This window comes from Chlorocebus sabaeus, chromosome 1 (assembly GCF_047675955.1).
Source record: "Chlorocebus sabaeus isolate Y175 chromosome 1, mChlSab1.0.hap1, whole genome shotgun sequence".
Classification (NCBI taxonomy): domain Eukaryota; kingdom Metazoa; phylum Chordata; class Mammalia; order Primates; family Cercopithecidae; genus Chlorocebus; species Chlorocebus sabaeus.
This window is the reverse complement of record NC_132904.1, coordinates 64,183,843-64,194,077: the sequence shown is the minus strand read 5'-3', so window position 1 is coordinate 64,194,077 and position 10,235 is coordinate 64,183,843.

Here is a 10,235-nt window from a genome sequence, read left to right as displayed (position 1 = left end):
ATTTACAGAACACTGAGCAGTTTCTCAGAAAGCTTCTTTCCAGTTTTGAACGGAAGATATTTCTTTTTTCACCGTAGCCCTCTATGGTCTTCCAAATATCACTTTGCCAATTCCACAAGAACAGCCTTAACGAAAGGCTACTTGAAGGGAAAGATGTAACTCTGTGAGATGAATTAACAGAACACAGAGAAGTTTCTCAGAAAGCTTCTTTCCAGTTTTGAACGGAAGATATTTCCTTTTTCACCATAGCCCTCTATGGGCTTCCAAATATCACTTTGCCGATTACACAAGAACAGCCTTCGCGAAAGGCTTCTTGAAGGGAAAGGTGTAACTCTGTGAGATGAATTAACAGAACACAGAGCAGTTTCTCAGAAAGCGTCTTTCCAGTTTTGAACGGAAGATATTTCCTTTTTCACCATAGCCCTCTATGGGCTTCCAAATATCCCTTTGACAATTCCACAAGAATAGCCTTAGCGAAAGGCTTCTTGAAGGGAAAGATGTAACTATGTGAGATGAATTAACAGAACACAGAGCAGTTTCTCAGAAAGCTTCTTTCCAGTTTTGAACGGAAGATATTTCCTTTTTCACCATATCCCTCTACGGGTTCCAAATATAACTTTGACGATTCCACAAGAACAGCCTTAGCGAAAGGCTACTTGAAGAGAAAGATGTAACTCTGTGAGATGAATTAACAGAACACAGAGCAGTTTCTCAGAAAGCTTCTTTCGTGTTTTGAACGGAAGATATTTCCTTTTTCACCATAGACCTCTATGGGCTCCCAAATATCCCTTTGCCAATTCCACAAGAACAGCCTTAGCGAAAGGTTTCTTGAAGGGAGAGATGTAACTGTGTGACATGAATTAACAGAACACAGAGCAGTTTCTCAGAAAGCTTCTTTCCAGTTTTGAACGGAAGATATTCCCTTTTTCACCATAGCCCTCTATGGGCTTCCAAATATCACTTTGCCTATTCCACAAGAACAGCCTTATCGAAAGGCTTCTTGAAGGGAAAGATGTAACTCTGTGAGATGAATTAACAGAACACAGAGCAATTTCTCAGAAAGCTTCTTTCCAGTTTTGAACGGAAGATATTTCCTTTTTCACCATAGCCCTCTATGGGCTTCCAAATATCCCTTTGCCAATTCCTCAAGAACAGCCTTAGCGAAGGGCTTCTTGAAGGGAAAGATGTAACTCTGTGAGATGAATTAACAGAACACTGAGCAGTTTCTCAGAAAGCTTCTTTCCAGTTTTGAACGGAAGATATTACCTTTTTCACCGTAGCCCTCTATGGGCTTCCAAATATCCCTTTGCCAATTCCACAAGAACAGCCTTAGCGAAAGGCTTCTTGAAGGGAAAGATGTAACACTGTGAGATGAATTAACTGAACACAGAGCAGTTTCTCAGAAAGCTTCTTTCCAGTTTTGAACTGAAGATATTTCCTTTTTCACCATAGCCCTCTATGGGCTTCCAAATATCCCTTTGCCTATTCCACAAGAACATTCCTAGTGAAAGGCCTCTTGACGGGAAAGATGTAACTCTGTGAGATGAATTAACAAAACACAGAGCAGTTTCATATAAAGCTTCTTTCCAGTTTTGAACGGAAGATATTTCCTTTTTCACCATTGCCCTCTATGGGCTTCCAAATATCCCTTTGCCAATTCCACAAGAACAGCATTAGCGAAAGGCCAATTGAAGGGAAAGATGTAACTCAGTGAGATGAATTAACAGAACACAGAGCAGTTTCTCAGAAAGCTTCTTTCCAGTTTTGAACGGAAGATATTCCCTTTTTCACCATAGCCCTCTATGGGCTTCCAAATATCCCTTTGCCAATTCCACAAGAACAGCCTTAGCGAAAGGCTTCTTGAAGGGAAAGATGTAACTCTGTGAGATGAATTAACAGAACACAGAGCAGTTTCTCAGGAAGCTTCTTTCCAGTTTTGAATGGAAGATATTTCCTTTTTCACCATAGCCCTCTATGGGCTTTCAAATATCCCTTTCCCAATTCCACAAGAACAGCCTTAGCGAAAGGCTTCTTGAAGGGAAAGAGGTAAATCTGTGAGATGAATTAACAGAACACAGAGCAGTTTCTCAGAAAGCTTATTTCCAGTTTTGAACGGAAGATGTTTCCTTTTTCACCATAGCCCTCTATTGGCTTTCAAATATCACTTTGCCAATATCACAAGAACAGCCTTAGCGAAAGGCTTCTTGAAGGGAAAGATGTAACTCTGTGAGATGAATTAACAGAACACAGAGCAGTTTCTCAGAAAGCTTCTTTCCAGTTTTGAACGGAAGATATTACCTTTTTCACCGTAGCCCTCTATGGGCTTCCAAATATCCCTTTGCCAATTCCACAAGAACAGCCTTAGCGAAAGGCTTCTTGAAGGGAAAGATGTCACTCTGTGAGATGAATTTACAGAACACTGAGCAGTTTCTCAGAAAGCTTCTTTCCAGTTTTGAACGGAAGATATTTCCTTTTTCACCGTAGCCCTCTATGGTCTTCCAAATATCACTTTGCCAATTCCACAAGAACAGCCTTAACGAAAGGCTACTTGAAGGGAAAGATGTAACTCTGTGAGATGAATTAACAGAACACAGAGAAGTTTCTCAGAAAGCTTCTTTCCAGTTTTGAACGGAAGATATTTCCTTTTTCACCATAGCCCTCTATGGGCTTCCAAATATCACTTTGCCAATTCCACAAGAACAGCCTTAGCGAAAGGCTTCTTGAAGGGAAAGATGTAACACTGTGAGATGAACTAACTGAACACAGAGCAGTTTCTCAGAAAGCTTCTTTCCAGTTTTGAACTGAAGATATTTCCTTTTTCACCATAGCCCTCTATGGGCTTCCAAATATCCCTTTGCCTATTCCACAAGAACATTCCTAGTGAAAGGCCTCTTGACGGGAAAGATGTAACTCTGTGAGATGAATTAACAAAACACAGAGCAGTTTCATATAAAGCTTCTTTCCAGTTTTGAACGGAAGATATTTCCTTTTTCACCATTGCCCTCTATGGGCTTCCAAATATCCCTTTGCCAATTCCACAAGAACAGCCTTAGCGAAAGGCTTTTTGAAGGGAAAGATGTAACTCTGTGAGATGAATTAACAGAACACAGAGCTGTTCCTCAGAAAGCTTCTTTCCAGTTTTGAACGGCAGATATTTCGTTTTTCACCATAGCCCTCTAGGGGTTCCAAATATCCCATTGCCAATTCCACAAGAACAGCCTTAGCGAAAGGCTTCTTGAAGGGAAAGATGTAACTCTGTGAGATGAATTAAGAGAACACAGAGCAGTTTCTCAGAAAGCTTCTTTCCAGTTTTAAACGGAAGATATTTCCTTTTTCACCATAGCCATCTAGGTGCTTCCAAATATCCCTTTGCCAATTCCACAAGAACATCCCTAGTGAAAGGCCTCTTGACGGGAAAGATGTAACTCTGTGAGATGAATTAACAAAACACAGAGCAGTTTCTTAGAAGGCTTCTTTCCAGTTTTGAACGGAAGATATTTCCTTTTTCACCAGAGACCTCTATTGGCTTCCAAATATCCCTTTGCCTATTCCACAAGAACAGCCTTAGCGAAAGGCTTCTTGAAGGGAAAGATGTAACTCTGTGTGATGCATTAAGAGAAAACAGAGCAGTTTGTCAGAAAGCTTCTTCCAGTTTTAAACGGAAGATACTTCCTTTTTCACCATAGCCCTCTATGGGCTTCCAAATATCCCTTTGCCAATTCCACAAGAACGGCCTTAGCGAAACGCTTCTTGAAGGGAAAGATGTAGCTCTGTGAGATGAATTAACAGAACACAGAACAGTTTCTCAGAAAGCTTCTTTCCAGTTTTGAACGGAAGATATTTGATTTTTCACCATAGCCCTCTATGGGCCTCCAAATATCACTTTGCCAATTCCACAAGAACAGCTTTAGCCAAAGGGTAATTGAAGGGAAAGATGTAACTCTTTGAGATGAATTAACAGAACACAGAGCAGTTCCTCAGAAGGCTTCTTTCCAGTTTTGAACGGCAGATATTTCCTTTTTCACCATAGCCCTCTAGGGGTTCCAAATATCCCTTTGCCAATTCCACAAGAACAGCCTTAGCGAAAGGCTTCTTGAAGGGAAAGATGTAACTCTGTGAGATGAATTAACAGAACACAGAGCAGTTTCTCAGAAAGCTTCTTTCCAGTTTTAAACGGAAGATATTTCCTTTTTCACCATAGACCTCTATGGGCTTCCAAATATCCCTTTCCCAATTCCACATAACAGCCTTAGCGAAAGGCTTCTTGAAGGGAAAGATGTAACTCTGTGAGATGAATTAACAGAACACAGAACAGTTTCTCAGAAAGCTTCTTTCCAGTTTTGAACGGAAGATATTTCCTTTTTCAACATAGCCCTCTATGGGCTTCCAAATATCACTTTGCCAATTCCAAAAGGAAAGCTTTAGCCAAAGGGTAATTGAAGGGAAAGATGTAACTCTGTGAGATGAATTAACAGAACACAGAACAGTTTCTCAGAAAGCTTATTTCCAGTTTTGAACGGAAGATTTTTCCTATTTCACCATAGCCCTCTATGGTCTTCCAAATATCCCTTTGCCAATTCCACAAGAACAGCATTAGAAAAAGGCTTCTTAAAGGGAAAGATGTAACTCTGTGAGATGAATTAACAGAACACAGAGCAGTTTCTCAGAAAGCTTCTTTCCAGTTTTGAACGGAAGATATTTCCTTTTTCACCGTAGCCCTCTATGGGCTTCCAAATATCCCTTTGCCAATTCCACAAGAACAACCTTAGCGAAACGCTTCTTGAAGGGAAAGATGTAACTCCGTGAGATGAATTAACAGAACACAGAGCAGTTTCTCAGAAAGCTTCTTTCCAGTTTTGAACGGAAGATATTTCCTTTTTCACCATAGCCCTCAATGGGCTTCCAAATATCCCTTTGCCAATTCCACAAGAACAGCCTTAGCGAATGGCTTCTTGAAGGGAAAGATATAACTCTGTGCGATGAATTAACAGAACACAGAGAATTTTCTCAGAAACCTTCTTTCCAGTTTTGAACGGAAGATATTTCCTTTTTCACCATAGCCCTCTATGGGCTTCCAAATATCCCTTTGCCAATTCCACAAGAACAGAATTCGCGAAAGGCTTCTTGAAGGGAAAGATGTAACACTGTGAGATGAATTAACAGAACACAGAGCAGTTTCTCAGAAAGCTTCTTTCCAGTTTTAAACGGAAGATATTTCCTTTTTCAACATAGCCCTCTATGGGCTTCCAAATATCCCTTTGCCAATTCCACAAGAACAGCATTAGCGAAAGGCCAATTGAAGGGAAAATGTAACTCTGTGAGATGAATTAACAGAACACAGAGCATTTTCTCAGAAAGCTTCTTTCCAGTTTTGAACGGAAGATTTTTCCTATTTCACCATAGCCCTCTATGGTCTTCCAAATATCCCTTTGCCAATTCCACAAGAACAGCATTAGAAAAAGGCTTCTTGAAGGGAAAGATGTAACTCTGTGAGATGAATTAACAGAACACAGAGCAGTTTCTCAGAAAGCTTCTTTCCAGTTTTGAACGGAAGATATTTCCTTTTTCACCGTAGCCCTCTATGGGCTTCCAAATATCCGTTTGGCAATTCCACACGAACAACCTTAGCGAAACGCTTCTTGAAGGGAAAGATGTAACTCTGTGAGATGAATTAACAAAACACAGAGCAGTTTCATAGAAGGCTTCTTTCCAGTTTTGAACGGAAGATATTTCCTTTTTCACCATAGACCTCTATTGGCTTCCAAATATCCCTTTGCCAATTCCACAAGAACAGCCTTAGCGAAAGGCTTCTTGAAGGGAAAGATGTAACTCTGTGTGATGAATTAACAGAAAACAGAGCAGTTTGTCAGAGAGCTTCTTTCCAGTTTTAAACTGAAGATAATTCCTTTTTCACCATAGCCCTCTATGGGTTCCAAATATCCCTTTGCCAATTCCACAAGAACAGCCTTATCGAAAGGCTTTTTGAAGGGAAAGATGTAACTCTGTGAGATGAATTAACAGAACACAGAGCAGTTTCTCAGAAAGCTTCTTCCCAGTTTTGAACGGAAGATATTTCCTTTTTCACCGTCGCCCTCTATGGGCTTCCAAATATCCCTTTGCCAATTCCACAAGAACAGACTTAGCGAAACGCTTCTTGAAGGGAAAGATGTAACACTGTGAGATGAATTAACAGAACACAGAGCAGTTTCTCTGAAAGTTTCTTTCCAGTTTTGAAGGGAAGATATTTCCTTTTTCACCATAGCCTTCAATGGCCTTCCAAATATCCCTTTGCCAATTCCACAAGAACAGCCTTAGCGAAAGTCTTCTAGAAGGGAAAGATGTAACTCTGTGAGATGAATTAACAGAACACAGAGCAGTTTCTCAGAAAGCTTCTTTCCAGTTTTGAACGGAAGATATTTCCTTTTTCACCATAGCCCTCTAGGCCTTCCAAATATCCCTTTGCCAATTCCACAAGAACAGCCTCAGCGAAAGGCTTCTTGAAGGGAAAGATGTAACTCTGTGAGATGAATTAACAGAACACAGAGCAGTTTCTCAGAAAGCTTCTTTCCAGTTTTAAACGGAAGATATTTCCTTTTTCACCATAGACCTCTATGGGCTTCCAAATATCCCTTTCCCAATTCCACATAACAGCCTTAGCGAAAGGCTTCTGGAAGGGAAAGATGTAACTCTGTGAGATGAATTTAAAGAACACAAAGCACTTTCTCAGAAAGCTTCTTTCCAGTTTTGAACGGAAGATATTTCCTTTTTCACCATAGCCCTCTAAGGGCTTCCAAATATCCCTTTGCCAATTCCTCAAGAATAGCCTTAGTGAAAGAGTTCTTGAAGGGAAAGATGTAACTCTGTGAGATGAATTTAGAGAACACAGAGCAGTTTCTCAGAAAGCTTCTTTCCAGTTTTGAACGGAAGATATTTCCTTTTTCAACGTTGCCCTCTATGGGCTTCCAAATATCCCTTGGCCAATTCCACAAGAACAGCCTTAGCGAAAGGCTTCTTGAAGGGAAAGATGTAACTCTGTGAGATGAATTAAGAGAACACAGAGCAGTTTCTCAGAAAGCTTCTTTCCAGTTTTAAACGGAAGATATTTCCTTTTTCACCATAGCCATCTAGGTGCTTCCAAATATCCCTTTGCCAATTCCACAAGAACATCCCTAGTGAAAGGCCTCTTGACGGGAAAGATGTAACTCTGTGAGATGAATTAACAAAACACAGAGCAGTTTCATAGAAGGCTTCTTTCCAGTTTTGAACGGAAGATATTTCCTTTTTCACCATAGACCTCTATTGGCTTCCAAATATCCCTTTGCCAATTCCACAAGAACAGACTTAGCAAAAGGCTTCTTGAAGGGAAAGATGTAACTCTGTGTGATGCATTAACAGAAAACAGAGCAGTTTGTCAGAAAGCTTCTTCCAGTTTTAAACGGAAGATACTTCCTTTTTCACCATAGCCCTCTATGGGCTTCCAAATATCCCTTTGCCAATTCCACAAGAACGGCCTTAGCGAAACGCTTCTTGAAGGGAAAGATGTAGCTCTGTGAGATGAATTAACAGAACACAGAACAGTTTCTCAGAAAGCTTCTTTCCAGTTTTGAACGGAAGATATTTGATTTTTCACCATAGCCCTCTATGGGCCTCCAAATATCACTTTGCCAATTCCACAAGAACAGCTTTAGCCAAAGGGTAATTGAAGGGAAAGATGTAACTCTTTGAGATGAATTAACAGAACACAGAGCAGTTCCTCAGAAGGCTTCTTTCCAGTTTTGAACGGCAGATATTTCCTTTTTCACCATAGCCCTCTAGGGGTTCCAAATATCCCTTTGCCAATTCCACAAGAACAGCCTTAGAGAAAGGCTTCTTGAAGGGAAAGATGTAACTCTGTGAGATGAATTAACAGAACACAGAGCAGTTTCTCAGAAAGCTTCTTTCCAGTTTTAAACGGAAGATATTTCCTTTTTCACCATAGACCTCTATGGGCTTCCAAATATCCCTTTCCCAATTCCACATAACAGCCTTAGGGAAAGGCTTCTGGAAGGGAAAGATGTAACTCTGTGAGATGAATTTAAAGAACACAAAGCACTTTCTCAGAAAGCTTCTTTCCAGTTTTGAACGGAAGATATTTCCTTTTTCACCATAGCCCTCTAAGGGCTTCCAGATATCCCTTTGCCAATTCTGCAAGAACAGCCTTAGCGAAAGGCTTCTTGAAGTTAAAGATGTAACTCTGTGAGATGAATTAACAGAACACAGAGCAGTTTCTCAGAAAGCTTCTTTCCAGTATTGAACGGAAGATATTTCCTTTTTCACCATAGCCCTCTAAGGGCTTCCAGATATCCCTTTGCCAATTCTGCAAGAACAGCCTTAGCGAAACGCTTCTTGAAGGGAAAGATGTAACACTGTGAGATGAATTAACAGAACACAGAGCAGTTTCTCAGAAATCTTCTTTCCAGTTTTGAACGGAAGATATTTCCTTTTTCACCATAGACCTCAATGGCCTTCCAAATATCCCTTTGCCAATTCCACAAGAACAGCCTTAGCGAAAGACTTCTAGAAGGGAAAGATGTAACTCTGTGAGATGAATTAACAGAACACAGAGCAGTTTCTCAGAAAGCTTCTTTCCAGTTTTGAACGGAAGATATTTCCTTTTTCACCATAGCCCTCTAAGGGCTTCCAAATATCACTTTGCTGATTCCACAAGAACAGCCTTCGCGAAAGGCTTCTTGAAGGGAAAGATGTAACACTGTGAGATGAATTAACAGAACACAGAGCAGTTTCTCAGAAAGCTTCTTTCCAGCTTTAAACGGAAGATATTTCCTTTTTCAACATAGCCCTCTATGGGCTTCCAAATATCCCTTTGCCAATTCCACAAGAACAGCCTTAGCGAAAGGCCAATTGAAGGGAAAGATGTAACATTGTGAGATGAATTAACAGAACACAGAGCAGTTTCTCAGAAAGCTTCTTTCCAGTTTTGAACGGAAGATATTTCCTTTTTCACCATAGCCCTCTAGGGGTTCCTAATATCCTTTTGCCAATTCCACAAGAACAGCCTCAGCGAAAGGCTTCTTGAAGGGAAAGATGTAACTCTGTGAGATGAATTAACAGAACACAGAGCAGTTTCTCAGAAAGCTTCTTTCCAGTTTTAAACGGAAGATATTTCCTTTTTCACCATAGACCTCTATGGGCTTCCAAATATCCCTTTCCCAATTCCACATAACAGCCTTAGCGAAAGGCTTCTGGAAGGGAAAGATGTAACTCTGTGAGATGAATTTAAAGAACACAAAGCACTTTCTCAGAAAGCTTCTTTCCAGTTTTGAACGGAAGATGTTTCCTTTTTCACCATAGCCCTCTATTGGCTTCCAAATATCACTTTGCCAATTCCACAAGAACAGCCTTAGCGAAAGGCTTCTTGAAGGGAAAGATGTAACTCTGTGAGATGAATTAACAGAACACAGAGCAGTTTCTCAGAAAGCTTCTTTCCAGTTTTGAACGGAAGTTATTTCCTTTTTCACCGTAGCCCTCTATGGTCTTCCAAATATCCCTTTGCCAATTCCACAAGAAGAGCCTTAGCGAAAGGCTTCTTGAAGGGAAAGATGTAACTCTGTGAGATGAATTTACAGAACACAGAGCAGTTTCTAAGACAGCTTCTTTCCAGTTTTGAACGGAAGATATTTCCTTTTTCACCATAGTCCTCTATGGGCTTCCAAATATCACTTTGCCGATTACACAAGAACAGCCTTCGCGAAAGGCTTCTTGAAGGGAAAGATGTAACACTGTGAGATGAATTAACAGAACACAGAGCAGTTTCTCAGAAAGCTTCTTTCCAGTTTTAAACGGAAGATATTTCCTTTTTCACCATAGCCCTCTATGGGCTTCCAAATATCCCTTTGCCAATTCCACAAGAATATTCCTAGTGAAAGGCCTCTTGACGGGAAAGATGTAACTCTGTGAGATGAATTAACAAAACAGAGAGCAGTTTCATATAAAGCTTCTTTCCAGTTTTGAACGGAAGATATTTCCTTTTTCACCATTGCCCTCTAAGGGCTTCCAAGTATCCCTTTGCCAATTCCACAAGAACAGCCTTAGCGAAAGGCTTCTTGAAGGGAAAAATGTAACTCTGTGTGATGAATTAACAGAATACAGAGCAGTTTCTCAGAAAGCTTCTTTCCAGTTTTAAACTGAAGATACTTCCTTTTTCACCATAGCCGTCTATGGGCTTCCAAATATAA